This window comes from Pinus tabuliformis, chromosome J, assembly GCF_031772625.1.
Source record: "Pinus tabuliformis cultivar Carrire ecotype Pingquan chromosome J, CPIR1, whole genome shotgun sequence".
NCBI classification, from domain to species: Eukaryota; Viridiplantae; Streptophyta; class Pinopsida; order Pinales; family Pinaceae; genus Pinus; species Pinus tabuliformis.
The window spans coordinates 787,819,253-787,835,242 of NC_142295.1; the positions used below are offsets into that span (position 1 = coordinate 787,819,253).

General features: G+C 40.8%; 1 pseudogene across 1 annotated transcript; it reads right to left on the bottom strand.

The window, feature by feature from the left end:
* Window positions 1-14,408: 14,408 nt before the first annotated feature.
* LOC149229082 (uncharacterized) lies at window positions 14,409-15,653 on the bottom strand (annotated as a pseudogene). Its single transcript, XR_016248365.1, has 5 exons — window positions 15,431-15,653; window positions 15,019-15,345; window positions 14,768-14,839; window positions 14,619-14,690; window positions 14,409-14,520 (listed from the first exon to the last, which is right to left on the bottom strand). The product of XR_016248365.1 is annotated as an uncharacterized LOC149229082 (transcript).
* Window positions 15,654-15,990: the final 337 nt, after the last annotated feature.

The following is a 15,990-nucleotide window of genomic DNA, read 5'->3' on the forward strand; positions in this document are numbered from 1 at the left end:
ACCTGAGAGAAACATCTTCATCTGTAGACCTAATCTTGCAACTGATTCGGAAAAACAAATTATTTGTCAAATTGTCCAAGTGCACTTTTGGCGGGGAAGAAGTCGAGTATTTGGGACACATTGTGGGTCGTGAAGGTGTCAGGGTTGATCCCAAAAAGATACAGGTAATGCAAGTGTTAGTATTCCAAGAAACTCTCCTAGGTTGTAGCTCGGAGATGCCTGGTAACATATAAATTAAACTATTGTTGCAGGTTTAATGCAAGGAATGATGGTTTGGTTCAAGCCAGATAACCACTTCTACTCTATTTCACTCCAGACATGCATGAACACCCTCAGACTACAAGGCTTTAGACCACCAATGCTCACAGTTTAGATATTAGGTGAATATGGAGAATACTAACCACACCAGTAGATACACAAAACCATGTGATGGCCGGCTGCAACTAGTACAGAAACCTGCAAATCTAATCTATTAATGCAAAGACAGGATGACAACTCTCCTGCATTAGATAGAAAGAAACCTGAGCAACCTATTCAGTGATGCATTCAAGATTCTAACACAGAGATAAGATGACAGTTATCTAGTGCTAAACATCAAGAGATCAAGAACACAACATATCAGGTACAAGCTTAAAACAAAGGAAAATGGACAGTGAGAAATTAACAGCAAAAGAAGCTTGTATTTTTTGAAAATGAAGATGAGACGCTGCAAGTGACAAAATGTCTACAGTCTCCAGAAGTTGAACCTTACATCAAATGCCAACACTAATTACATCTTGCTCCTGGATATTTATAAATTTACATTACAATGGCACCGGGCCGTTTAGGTATGGAGGGGTCTTAATTGACCACCAACTGCATTTAGTTGTCTGATGGAGTCTTTGAACAAGGTTGCATGCTTTATTGTGTAAATCTGATCTGCACAACTGCTATGCTGTCCTTTAGGTAGTTGGAATGCTCGCAGCAGCGAAGTCCATGACTGATAAATTCTGTTTCAGAACCGTGCTACGTCCTTTTCTCCCTTTGGCCATATTTTCTGTTTAATGTGGTTGTTGGGGATCTTACTGTAACCGATCCTCGCAGAGTTGGTCATTTCCTTCTTCGAGCAACAGAATGGTCATAGGACGTGGGATGCATGGGTAAGTGGAAAATTTGGGTGAGCGAGAAGAATGACCGTCGGATCGGGGAGATGAATGGCGGAGATGGTTCGGCGAAAGCTATAGACCGAGGTGGGAACCGGGTGTGTGAGTGTCGTTGGATATTCAACGAACAGATCAGATGGTCATTGGGCGATGGAGTTGCACGGGTGTTTAACGGGCGAGGGCGGTTTGGTCGGGCAGTAATGGTTTTCATCGCACCGCTTTCAAGCGCTAAGTGGTAAATGCCCGGGGCCAAGTGATTCCACTCAATGATCAACACATAGTAGCGGATGAGAGAGAAAAACCACTCTCATCGCACACTATTGCTCGATCAAGTTTCCTGCACAATGTATGCGAAGACCGTCAGATTCGGCGAAGATGATCTGACAATGGAAATTGGTCGAGCGGGTCACCTTTATCGGGTGCGATGTGGGCCGTTAGATTGTCGGGGAATGATCAACGGTGGGAAAGCGATGAGGGGTTTATGAGTGCGTGAGGGCATATGGGTAAGGTTTTATGGTTGGTTTGGCTTTGCACTTAGAGCTGGGGCCAAAAGGGACTTTGTCGGATTTTAGAAGGTTTATTTAGGGAATGGGAAAGGTTTAGAGGTGAGCGGGGTGAAGGAAGAAAGGGAAAAGTGACCAATGTGAGCCCCCTTTGGACACAACCAAATAGACCATGCTTCTTTCTGACCTTAGAAAGTCAGCGCTGCATAGCAGAGCTAACACTGGCTCCTTCTAGGGATGAAAGCCTCCCTGTGAGGTTTCAAGAACCGTAGACCACTGCCTTTCATACAAAAACAAGATCAGCAATATTTCCTAGTGTTCCATTGGGCATGGAGTCTAATTAAGCCTACACTAAAACTTGTAAAAAGAACATATTTACAATGCTGAGGCCTAAAGGCCTTAATTAACATAAACTTTCAAAAACCGCCCATTGACTGGGCCATCAAAAACTATTTCTCCTTCCATACTTTGCAGCATGAAAGTGTTGTTCCCCTGGACCTGAGCAATGACAAAAGGTCCAGTCCACAGAGCATCGAACTTCCCATGATTGCCTTTCTTTTCCTTCAGTGCATCCCATTTAAGAACCAAGTCTCCAATTTGAAAATTTTCCATCTTTTCCTTTCTATCAAAGGCTTCCTTGATTCTCTTTTGATGTGCTACAAACTTTTCAATCAATTGATCTCTGATTTGATGCACTTCAGCCAAGTCACTAATCCTCTTTTCCATGTCATTTTCCTCATTCTTCTCTTCCTGCAAGAACTTGGCCACAGGGAGGGTCAACTAGATTGGGAATACAACCTCAGTGCCATATACTAGCTTGAACAGAGAATTCCCTGTGGATTTCTTGGTGGTCACCCTGTCAGCCCACAATGCAAACTTCAGTTTGGAATCCCAGTTCCTTTTGTTGTCTTCCAACAGCTTTTTGATTATCCTTATCAGGCTCTTATTGGATGATTCTGCTAGACCATTACCTTGAGGGTAATATGAGGTGGAATGCACTAGCTTAATGCCCAATGAGTCACACATGTCCACCAAATCTTTTGCCCTAAAGGCTGCTGCATTGTCTGTAACCAATTTATGTGGACAGCTAAACCTGGTGAAAATGTTTTCTGTCAAGAAGTTCATGACAACATGGTGATCAGCGTTCCTAGTAGGGATGGCCTCAATCCATTTAGTGAAGTAGTCAGTGGCTACTAAGATGCATTTGTGCTGGCCACTAGAATGTGGATTATTTTCCCCTATGAAATCCAAGCCACACTGCTAGAAAGGGCTACTGGCATGTATTGGCTTCAAGGGTAAGGACTTCAACTGCTGTTTTCCTTCAAACCTCTGGCATTTGTCATAGGATCTTACAAATGAAAAGACATTAGAAAATAGAGTGGGCCAATAATACCCAGCTCTGAGGATCTTGTGGGTTGTGGTTTTCCAATAGTGATGTCCTCCACAGATGCTAGAATGAAACTGATGCATGACCTCCACAGATTGTTCTTTGTCCAGACATCTTAAAAGGATTCCAGATGGATCCCTCCAATAAAGCAAGTTTTCATGAATACAGAACTTGGTTGTTCTGAGCTTAATAGTCCTAGCTTGGCTTGAACTAAGGCCTGGAGGAACTTCTAGCTTCAACAAAAATTGAGCTATTCTAGAATACCATTCACAAGAAGCTAGATTCTCAGCCAACAACCGGTCATGTCCTACTGTTGCTTCTTCTATCTGTCCATCCTCTGAATTTGTACCCATGCAATTTATGTCAAGCATTTTGCAATTTTCTTCAGCCATCAGTTGAGCAAGGCCCTGGCCCTTGACAAGCTTGGTGGGCTTCAATTCTATGTTGAATTCAATAAGCTTTGCAATCCATTTAGCCCTTCTTCCATCAACATCTGGCTGCGTTAGGACATCCTTTACTGAAGCAGAGGGCACATATGCAATTACCTTGGAGTGCAGAATGTAGATTCAGAAAGCTTTTAAAGATTTGATAAGAGAATAAGCCTGTTTTTCGATAATATCATACCTTAGTTCAACATCCCTTAAGGTTTTGCTGAAAAATGCCACTGGATGCTCTGAATCCCCATCATCTTTCTACAATAAGACTGCTACAAGGGTGTCACTAGAAGCAAAGGAGAAGATATGGAACTCCTTGCTATAATCTGGGTTGATCAAAGTGGGGGCTTCCATAATAGCTCTTTTGATGGCTTCAAAAGATCTTCTTGCTGCATCAGTCCATTTGATCTCTGATCCCTTTTTCAGCATAGAGGTGATGTGTTTTACCAATTCTGAAAAATTAGGAATAAACCTCCTTACAAAATTTATTTTGCCCAGAAAGGATTGGATGTCCTTTTTTGATCTTGGGATAGACAAGGTTTGTATCGCTTTCACTCTCTCTGGGTCAATCTTGACACCTGCAGCAAAAACAATGTGTCCTAGAAGCTTGCCCTCTTCTAAAGCAAATTGTGACTTCTTAGGATTCACTGATATCCCAAACCTTCTGCACTTCAGAAACACTTTCTTCAAATGCTACAAATGATCTTGATGGCTGTTGGAGTATACTATTATATCATCCAGGTAGACAAGGACAAACTTATCCTTCTCTCCTACAAACGCTATATCCATGGCTCTCTGAAAGGTAGCCCCAACATTCATCAGCCCAAAGGGCATCTTAGAGTACATAAAAGTGCCCCAAGGAGTGGTGAAAGCAGTCTTTTCTTGGTCATCTAGATGTATAGCAACTTGGTTATACCCTGAAAATCCATCCAGGAAAGACATAACTTTGGCTCCTGAGACTTTCTGTAGCAAATGTTCCATCTTTGGCAGGGGATAGTTGTCCTTTCTGGAACATTTGTTCAGGTTCCTGAAATCAACACACAGCCTAATTTCTCCACTTTTCTTCCTCACCACTACCAAGTTGGCTACCCACTTTGAATACCTCAGAGGAACTATGATTTTGGTAGCCAACAACTTCTTGATTTCTTTTTCAATCAGAGGGAGGAGCAAAGGATTAATGGGTCTCAACTTCTGTTTGAAAGGAATGGTGTCTTTCTCCAATGGGATCTTATGCTGGATGATATTTTTGTCATAAGTTTTAAGGTCACTGTATTCCCAGGCAAAGACATCAGCAAATTGCTTCATTAAGGTGCAATACTCAGAACTTTGGGCAGCAGACAAATGGGTGGACAGATTTATATACTTTGGATGATCTGGACTCCCTATGTTATGCCTATGGACTGCAGACTGATTTTATTTTTGGGCAATCTTATGAGGCACATCGTTATGGTCAAACAGCTTCTCTAGAGGCACTAGCCCTTTAGGTATATGATTGCTAGGCAACTGAACAATGCTGTCTTGGCCAATTCTGTTCCTTAGCTGGGGCTGGGGACATTCCTCCAAGGTTTCATTCTCTTGATCAATTTGCATTTCAGAGAATTCATCAATGACTTGCAGAAACCTCTTTACTTCATCATCATCCTCAAAAACTTTCCAGTGTTGAACGTTATCTGGCAAGGATGGTCTATATTTTACCTGGACTTAATAAGACAATCTAGGGGGCATGGGAGGGATGAACATGCTAGCAGACATAGCAAGGGAATTAGCAAGCTGATTTTTTACTCTAGGAATATATGAGATACAAAAGCTATCAAAAGATTCTTTGAGTCTCCATACCTCATCTTTGTACGCTTTCAGCCTTGGGTGCCTTGCTTGGAACATTTTGTTCACTTGTTGAATGATGAGATCAACATCTCCAAACACCTTTATGTCTCTGATTCCTATGTCTTTGGCAGTGTTTAAGCCCAATATCAGAGCCTCATACTCTGCTATATTGTTGGTGACTTGAAAAGTCAGTTTAAAAGACAGATGTGTGCTTTCTTGTTTTGGAGACACCAGCACCACTCCTGCTCCTGCAATTTCCTTTGAACAGGCTCCATCAAAGAACATATCCCAAGCCTGTGTCCCTTCCTCTTTCATGGCTTGGCATACTGGTTTCTTGAGCTGCATCGAGGCCCTATGGGATTATTCAATTTGGAGAATACATGCTCCAAAATCAATGTCCACAGTATAAATGGGATGATTAGAGGGATTCTTCTCATCACTGATGATATAGGCCAGCTGGGCTTCCCTGTATAGTCTTCTACTTTCTCCTCCAAAAACTGGGACAATGGAATAAGAAAAATCATTTTACAAGGTCCCACCCAACCTCTTAATCCACCCTCTAGAAAGTAGCATACCAAACTTAGGGGGGACATCTGCTACCACAATATTCATCATCATGCTCTTCATGGGCAGCTAAGTTAGGGTGATAGCTAGGTCTTTGATTAACCCTAGACATTTCACCTTCCTCGAATCAAAGGAGAACAAGTCATGATAAGGTCTGGCAATGTCAATGCCTAACTCTTCCATAATAGCTTTGGGCATCAAATTATGGCTGGCACCCATGTCTAGCAGACAGTTGTGGAGGATTTTGTCTTGAATGGTCAAGGAGACATAAAATGATGGGGAATTGTCATCAACAAGTTCAGTCATTGGGCTAAGCACAACTGCAGGTTTATCATCTTGTAAATTCACATAGTCATTGGATGTTTGTGTGGCTTTCAGCTCAAGGGCATCAAGGATGGGCTTCTTAAAGACCTCACTCTTTACAAGTTCTATCAGAGGTACAAATATTTTTAACTTCTGGACTTCTAATTCAAAACTGAAAGGGGAAGGGGACTTGTCAAGGCCTCTTACCTCTTGAGCCAGTGTTTTGAGGATGATGGGATCAGCTGTCGGTCACTTCTGCTTGCTGATCTGCTGCTCTGTGGGGACAACAACTCTTTGGGTAGGATTCTCTTTGACATTACTCGTTCTTGACCTCAAGTTATATCTTTGCTGGTCTTCAGTCTGTAGAACAACTTCTCTGTCCCACTCTTGACTGGTCTGGTCCCTGAGTAATGACTCCTTGTAGGCAACTAATGTAAAAAAGGCAGCACTTCCCTTGTCTTCCATGCAGTGAATCTCATCCTCTTCATCAAACTGCTCCTCCTCCATGACTACGTTCTGGAAAGGAGTCTTAACCCTTTGTTCTTCACTGGCCTCTTTGCCCCTCTAAATGATCTGCAATTGTTCATTTGCTCTTCTGAATGGATTTGGATTTCTAGGAGAAAATGTATTAGGAAGCCTTGCTTTCCCAGAACTCTGCTCAACCTTCAGTTTGGATATTTTAGCAGCCAATGACTCTATCATTTTAGTCATTTTGTCTATTTTGGGTTCTGAAGATGAAGAAGAAGAGGAAGACTCACCTCTCTACCTCCTTCTATCAACATGTCCTTTGAGTTTCTCTACAGCCATGATATTGGATTCCACCTCCAAGGCTGCATCTTGCATTTCAGCTAGAGAAGCACATCTTCTCTCTCTTAATAGCAGGCAGAAATCAGAATCAAAGGCATTGGCATAGGTGAGTTTGGCAGAGGTGGGGGTAGGCTTGACTTCAGCTGGTATCTTGCTATACATACGATTGAATCTTTTATTAAAATCAGACAATGACTCCCCATTTTCCCTTTTCAGGTTGCCAAACTCAGTATGGTAGTATAGTAGGTCTTTCTTATCTCCACAATGATTTAAAAACACGTCATATAATGCTTCAATGTCTGTTATAGACCTAGGGGTCAGCTCTCTGAACCACTTTCTAGCCTCTCCATCAAGGCTTTGGACAAATACTCTCATCCACACATCATCTTCACTGATATCTAGGTTATCAGCATAGCTATAAAAAGACTCAAGGTGTTCTTCAACTATTACTCCCTCTGTCCCAGTGAACTTAGGCATGTATTTCTGATATTCTCCTGCAGGCATGGCATTCAAAGGAATAGGCAAGACCAGGGGTCCATACCTAGCAGCTATGATTCTCTCCATTTTGGTGGGCGCTTGTGGACCTGCCATGACTGGGGTAGATGGAAGGGTACTGGCAGTTTGGATGATAGAAAGCTGAGAAATGAATGACAGGGCTAAAGGAATATGATGGACAGGAGGGGAGGTTTTCTGTGGGCTAATATCCGAAGGGGAACTTATTGAACAAGGAGCTTTATGAATCTCTGAGAGTATTTCTTCACTGATAGTGCTAGGCTCTATATTTTCAACATGTGCATGCTCAGTTACAAGCCTTTCTTGCAGAGATACATAAGATTGTTTAGGCTTACCTGATCCTGATGCTCCTTTTTGTGATATCTTTCTTTGCTTGACAATCTTCTTAGGGTCAGGCACTGGGTCAGCTAGTGATTTCTGAGGTTTTCTTCGAGTGTGTCTCACAAACTAAGCCAGAACTGTGATGTGGAGTTCCCAAGAGGTTCGACCTCCAGTAGAGTCGCCACATAGATGATTACAACCAGAAACGTGTCCAGAATTTGTTTATCATCAAAGCCGGATCGATGTCGTTCTCCCAAGGAATATGAGCTTCAATCTCCTCTCCCCAGCAACGGTGCCAATTATGTTAGGATTCCAGGAAACTCTCCTAGGTTGTAGCTCAGAGATGCCTGCTAACATATAAATTAAACTGTTGTTGCAGGTTTAATGCAAGGAATGATGGTTTGGTTCAAGCCATATAATCACTTCTACTCTATTTCACTCCAGACATGCATGAACACCCTTAGAATACAAGGCTTTAGACCACCAATTCTCACAGTTTAGATATTAGGTGAATATGGAGAATACTAACCACACCAGCAGATACACAAAACCATGTGATGGCCGGCTGCAACTAGTATAGAAACCTGCAAATCCAGTCTATTAATGCAAAGACAGGATGACAACTCTCCTGCATTAGATAGAAAGAAACCTGAGAAACCTATTCAGTGATGCATTCAAGATTCTAACACAGAGATAAGATGACAGTTATCTAGTGCTAAACATCAAGAGATCAAGAACACAACATACCAAGTACAAGCTTAGAACGAGGAAAATGGATAGTGAGCAATTAACACAAAAGAAGCTTGTATTTGCTAAAAATGAAGATGAGATGCTGCAAGTGACAAAATGTCTACAGTCCCCAGAAGTTGAACCTTACATCAAATTCCAACACTGATTACATCTTGCTCCTGGATATTTATAAATTTACATTACAATGGCACCTGGCCGTTTAGGTATGGAGGGGTCTTAATTGACCACCAACTGCATTTAGTTGTCTGATGGAGTCTCTGAACGAGGTTGCTTGCTTTACTGTGTAAATCTGATCCACACAACTGCTGTGTTGTCCTTTAGGCGGTTAGAATGCTTGCAACAGCGAAGTCCATGACTGATAAATTTTGTTTCAGAACCGTGCTACGTCCTTTTCTTCCTTTGTCCATATTTTCTGTTTAATGTGGTTGTTGGGGATCTCATTGTAACTGATCTTGGCAGAGCTGGTCATTTCCTTCTTCGAGCAACATAATGGTCATAGGACGTGGGATGCATGGGTAAGTGGACAATTTGGGTGAGCGAGAAGAATGATCGTCGGATCGGGGGGATGAATGGTAGAGATGGTTCAACGAAAGCTATAGACCGTGGTGAGAATGGGGTGTGTCAATGTCGTTGGATCTTCAACGGACAGATCAGACGGTCATTGGGCAATGGAGTTGCATAGGTGTTTAACAGGCGAGGGTGGTTTGGTCAGGTGGTAACAGTTTTCATCGCACCGCTTTCGGGCGCTAAGTGGTAAATGCCCTGGGCCAAGCAATTCCACTCAATGATCGACATGTAGTAGCGGATGAGAGAGAAAAACCGCTCTCATCATGCGCTATCACTCGATCAAGTTGCCTACGTGATGTATGCGAAGACCATCAAATCTGGCCGAGATGATCTGACGGTGGAAATTGGTCAAGCGGGTCACCTTTATCGGGTGCGATGTGGGCTGTTAGATTGTCGGGGAATGATCAACGGCGAGAAAGCGATGAGGGGTTTATGAGTGCATGAGGGTGTATGGGTAAGGTTTTATGGTTGGTTTGGATTTGTGCTTAGAGCTAGGGCCAAAAGGGACTTTGTCGGATTTTAGAAGGTTTATTTAGGGAATAGGAAAGGTTTAGAGGTGAGCAGGGTGAAGGAAGAAAGGGAAAAGTGACCAATGTGAGCCCCCTTTGGACACAACCAAACAGACCATGCTTCTCTCTAACCTTAGAAAGTCAGCGCTGCATAGCAGAGCTAACAACAAGAATGGCCCCAACAAAAAGCCTTGAAGAGTTTGAGGGGATACTTGGGTCTTACTGGCTACTATCGTAAATTTGTTCGCAATTATGGTTGCATTGCTAGACCCCTCACTAACCTTCTCAAGAAAAATTCATTCCTCTGGACTGCTGCAATACAACAGGCATTTGTGGCTCTCAAGCAGGCCATGTGTTCCACTCCAGTATTGGCACTACCCAACTTCACCAAATCTTTTGTGATTGAATATGATGCTTTAGGTATTGGTATTGATGTTGTCTTAATGCAGGGAGGTAGACTCTTGGCTTTCACCAACCAACAACTGAGTGGGAAACATCTGGGACAATCTACTTATGAGAAAGAGATGACGGCCATCTTACATGCAGTAGTTACCTGGTGACCATACATATTGGGGCAACGTTTCCAAATCCGCACAGACCATCAAAGCGTCAAATATTTTTTGGAGCAATGTCTATCATTGCCACAACAAAATAAATGGCCGGTCAAAATGTTGGGATATGATTATGAGATAATTTACAAGAAAGGGCATGAAAATGTAGTAGCGAATGCTTTATCATGCCAATTTGAGGATGAAAGAACCCTGCTATCAATCTCTCTTCCCTTACCAAATTAGATTGAAGAAGCCTACAAGGAATGGTTTTCACACCCCTTTCTCTCCCAACTCATTAATAACTTGAAAGAAGATCCTAATTCCTCAGTTACCTACTCTTGGAAGGATGAGATTCTTTGCTACAAGGATCGAGTAGTTATATCGCCGAAATCCACCCTCAAAACTCGCATTTTAGTAGAGTTGCGCTCATCTCCCACTGTAGGGCATGTAGGCTTTCAGAAGACTTATGCTCGCACTCGTCGTTATTTCTTTTGGACGGGCATGAAAAATGACATTCTTGATTTTGTAGCTGAATGTGATGTGTGCCAACACCAAGGAGAAACAGTCAAGTTACGAGGAACCTTACAACCATTGCCAATCCCTGCCTCTGTCTGGACGGATATTTCTATGGATTTCATTATTGGTCTCCCAAAGTTGGGCAACAAATCTGTCACCATGGTGGTTGTGGATAAACTTTCTAAATATGCTCATTTTTGCGCTCTATCCCACCCATTTACCCCACTTTGGTGGCTCAAGATTTCATGGACCAGATCTTCAAACTGCATGACATGCCAACTTCCATTGTGTTTGATCGTGACCCAACTTTAACCATCAAATTTTGGCAATAACTTTTCAAGCTACAAGGCACCCAACTCCAACTAAGTCTGCCTACCATACCCAAACTGATGGTCAAACTAAAGTAGTCAACAAATGTTTGGAGACATATCTAAGGTGCTTCACTTCAGAAAAACAACATCAATGGGTACAATGGCTACATTTAGCTGAATGGTGGTATAATACTAACTATCATGAAGCCACCAAGATGACTCCATATGAAGCAATGTATGGCCAACTCCCACCTTCACCTATTTCTTATATCCCTGGATGCTCTAAGGTGTAAGCAGTTGATCAACTCCTACAGAACCGTGCTGCCATGCTAGCTCATCTCAAAGATAATCTCCATCAAGCTCAAAATCGAATGAAGCAACAGGAAGACCAACATAGTTCAGAGCGCACATTTCAAGAAGGGGATCAAGTATTCTTGCGGCTGCAACCATATAAGCAAACATCGCTCAAAGAAAAGGGCTACCAGAAATTAGCTCCAAAATTCTATGGACCTTATCAAATACTTCAGCGCATTGGAGCAGTAGCCTACAAGCTGGCCTTGCCACCAACTTCAAAAAATCCATCTAGTGTTCCATGTATCATGCCTCAAGAAAGTGGTGGGGAACAATTGCAGAATTCAAACCAGTCTACTTGAATTGGATGAGGAAGGTTCACTCTGGCTCCAACCTGAACAAGTCCTCGATACTCGTGAAAGACATCTGCGCGGCCGCACGATCAAGGAAGTCCTCGTCAAGTGGAAAGACACCTCTCCAAAAGATGCGAACTGGGAACCAACCACTATTCTTCAGTAGTTTCCGCAGCTTCAACCTTGAGGAAAAGGCTGCTTTTGATGGGGGAGGGCATGTTAGGGTCCCACCCTAACCCCTTTATTTATGTAATAAACCCAATAGGGTCGAGTCATAGTCATAGTTAGTTAAAGAGTCAATAAAGCCCATATTAATAATTGTAAGTAGTTAACCTGCATTTAAGAAAGGGACCGCAGTTAGTTGCAAACGGGCCATAATTAATAAATAAAGTGGTTAACACATGTTATGCAAAGGACCACTAGTCGTTAGGTTATTGAAGGTCATTTAGCTATAAATAGTCGTAGTTAGAAGGGAAAGATCATCGAGTCTTATTTTGTAATCGAGCTCTGCTCTGCAGGAGGTTGCCCCCTCGAAGAGGCAAGTGAACACTGCTTTCATCTCTGAATAATAAAATACTTGCTGTTTTTTCTCATTTTATTCTGTGTTCTGGGTTGTATTTCTTCGCATATTTGGTATTCTGGAATTTCTCGCAGGTCAAGAGCATAACACCCATGGACATATGTTATACATTTTGATGTGATATGTATATTATGATTTTCCTTTATCTAAAAAAGTGTTGGTAATTTTATTAATAAAAACAAAATTACAATATAACAAATTGATTTAAATATTTTTATTACTTTTAACTCTTTATAAATAATTGAGCCAACATTTGAATGGTTACATTCATTAAGGACACTACAACATCTCCCCCATACTGGGCTCTATATTATTTTTAACCTTTTGTTATTTTTTTATTGAGCCTATATGTAAATGATTACAACCAAACATTTACACCACTACAACATCACCCCATATTGGCTGTAGAGTGCCTCTATGCGCAATGATAATGTAAGCATTGAAAAGGGAGAAGCTTCTTGATAAGTCCACCTTCCCTTTACTATTTCCAAATTGTTTAGTCCAGCTTTCAAGTTCATTTCAACACACATCCTAACCACAACTTTCACATGTATCTTCTATTTCAATACACGAGCCTAGCCAAAGATTTCACATAACCCCATCCGCTTCTCTTTTCTATATCTTCGAACCCAAATATCTTCCCTCTTATTAATCCTCAATCTTGGTTCTAGTAGGATTGCCACACCCTATCCCCAACAATTCTTCTAGTGTGAGAACATGTTCCTTTGGTTCATGCCAATTCTGCAACCCCAAATCCAATCCCATTAACATAGATTCAAGCTCTTTCTCAAATGGAATGGCTTTCTATGTCTTCAAACCCTAACATATCCCTTCTTATGAATCTTCAACCTTGGTTCTAGTAGGATTTCCCCACCCTATGCCCAACAATTCTTCTAATGTGAGAGCATGTTCCTTCGATTCACATTGATTATCCAACACCATTAACATAGATTCAAGCTCTTTCTGAGATGGAATGGCTTTATAAAATGGAGAATTAAAAGGTTGAATATAGAACACGACACGTCGAAAGTGGTGGGGTTGGGGCTACCCCCAATGTTGGATGGAAGATCGATCCACTCACTAGTGGGAATGTGGGGCTAGCACTAATGTTGGATGGAAGAACGATCCACTCACTAGTGGGAATGCGATCACCAGGATTGTGCATACCAAGATTGTGCGAAGCTCGGTTGAATTTGGATGCCCTTTGGGATAGTTCACCAGGATTGTGCGAAGCTTGGTTGAACTTGAACGCCAACCCCTCCCCATGAGATGATTGCACAAAGTTTGGTCCAGCTTGGATGTCCCTTTGGATTGTTTAATTTCCCTGAAGGTAGCTCCCATCCTCAACCCCTCTCCCTAAAATTTGAATTTATAACTTGGTTGAGACTAAACCTCACACAAACCAATTAGCTTATACCTCATAAGTAATATTTAACAAACTTCTTTGACATAGATAAGAGATGTACCACCGTTTTGTACAACCCACATCCTCCTCTCATGTTGCCACTTTGTAGATATTAAATCCCTCACTGGTCTTCGTGTGTTTTCAGAGGTTTTATCATTCTTAAAGTATTTTGGCCCCTCCGAAATTCGTTTGACGATCTCCATCGACGCTGCCTATAACGGATCTCTTGGAAAATCCGCTAATCTCTTCGTGCATTTCTCCCGTCCCATTATAAAATTATGTTAGCTCTATCTTTGTTTCGTGGTGTAAAGAAATAATTTAATTAAATGTTAACTTAAAGAATATTTTTGAATTAATTATAAATTTTGGATCTTATTATAAATTTGGTTATCTCTATCTTAATTAGTCAAGCGTAGATTTCAAGAGATAGTTTTCAATCGTAGATTTGAAAAATATTTTCATAGATATTTTTGAATTAATTATAGATTATCTTAATTTGTAATAAATTTGTGTAAAGAATGAATTAATTATTTAATGGTAGATTTCAAAAATATTTTCAGAGATATTTTTGAAATAATTATAGATTTTGGAAATATCTAAGAAGTTACAATCCATTAAATTGGAATTTGAAATTTCCAGATTCAATGACCCAAAACACACTTAAATTTTTAGCTCTGGAGCTATATTCATTTTTAACAATGGCTAGTCAAAGTTTTTTTTTCAGAGAGAAAATCAACCTATGGCCGAGGCCAACAAATATTACAGCATATGCGAAAGTTACCACAGTCGAAAAAAAAAGAAAGACGAAGAAACTTACAATCGCTGCATATTTGTCAAGTTCCCCAACTCTGGCGGTATAGCCCCGGATAAATCATTCGAATCAAAACTCCTGCAAAAACCAGAACAAACCTCTACGCTATAGTCCATCCTTAAATATTTATTGATTCAGCGATGCGAAATGAAATTGAAGCAGAGAAATGAGATTACAGTGATATCAATTTGGTGAGCTTCCCAAACTCCTTTGGAATTTCACCAGACAGATTATTTGTTCCGAACGACCTGCAACATCAATCCAACAGAGATTCACAGTCGAATCCTCCATCAAAAACATCAACGGCGAAGAATCAATGACTTACAGATATTGCATGCGAGTCAAGGAGCCCAGCGATGCAGGGATGGATCCATGCAGAAGGTTGTACCTTAAATCTCTGCGAGTTCAAACAGCACAGTTAATTTTGATAAAATTTTTCAGGTTTTTCATTTTTCGAACTGATTAATTATATCAGGTTTTTCATTTTTGAACTATTTAATGTGGTGGTTCATCTTCGAAACAGTTAATTCTTATTAATACCAAACCAAAAATAGCGAACTTTCAGAATTAGCTTACATGTTTTCCAGGTATGTGAGATTAGCCATCTCTGGCGGAATAATTCCGGGCATTTCTTCGTAAAGAACTTTTCTGCGAGCAAAAGCAGAAACACAGAGCCATGAATCCAGATTTTCCAGTACTCTAACTTTTGGAAAATTGATGATCTGACTTACATTTCAAGGACATGGCAAGTGGTATTTTTTTTGTATACACAGCTGCAGACGACACCAAGCTCCCCCAGCAAGCTATCAAGACTAAACCAGGAGGGATCGCGGCTGCAGGGGTCCACGCTGAAGTTCCATTTGGTGATCCCCATCTTGCTTGCCATTATTCTCAGAGCCTTAACTGTTGAAAATCAAAGCTTGTAATATGAATTCCCAAAAGTGATATTAGATTGAAAAATGCATGCAAACGGAATTCGAAGCCTCACCTTCCTTTGGATCGGTGACTTGAGCGGCTACGCAAAAGAAGCAGCAGTGATACAGCAAGACGGCATAGCAGAGGACGAGGAGAAAAACTGTGGAACGCGAAGGTAACTGAAAATCGCAGAGATTTCGCCTACCCATTCTGAAAATGCTTGGAAATTGAAATTGCAGATGGCTCAGTGATTTGTAGGCATTCAGTGTTCTTATGTATATGGCAGATTTGGAGAATATTCAAAATTTTAGTGGAAAAAGGTATCTTGAAATTTAATGGTAAAAATAAGATTTGACTATTTTAAAATATTTCTAGAATTTGCCATAATGTGATTCACATAAATTTAAAATATAAACATCATTTTGAGATATTACCAATATTTGTGATCCACATAAATTCAAAATATAAACAACTTATTGATTTAAAAAATATTAGAAATCTGAGTATAAAAAAACCTAAAACATGTTCATATTTTTAAGATTTTTTTCCATTCAAATTGAAAATGACTACCGAATATATTTACAAGTCTATTCATATTTACAAGTTTATTGAGCTATTAATACGCGATATTTA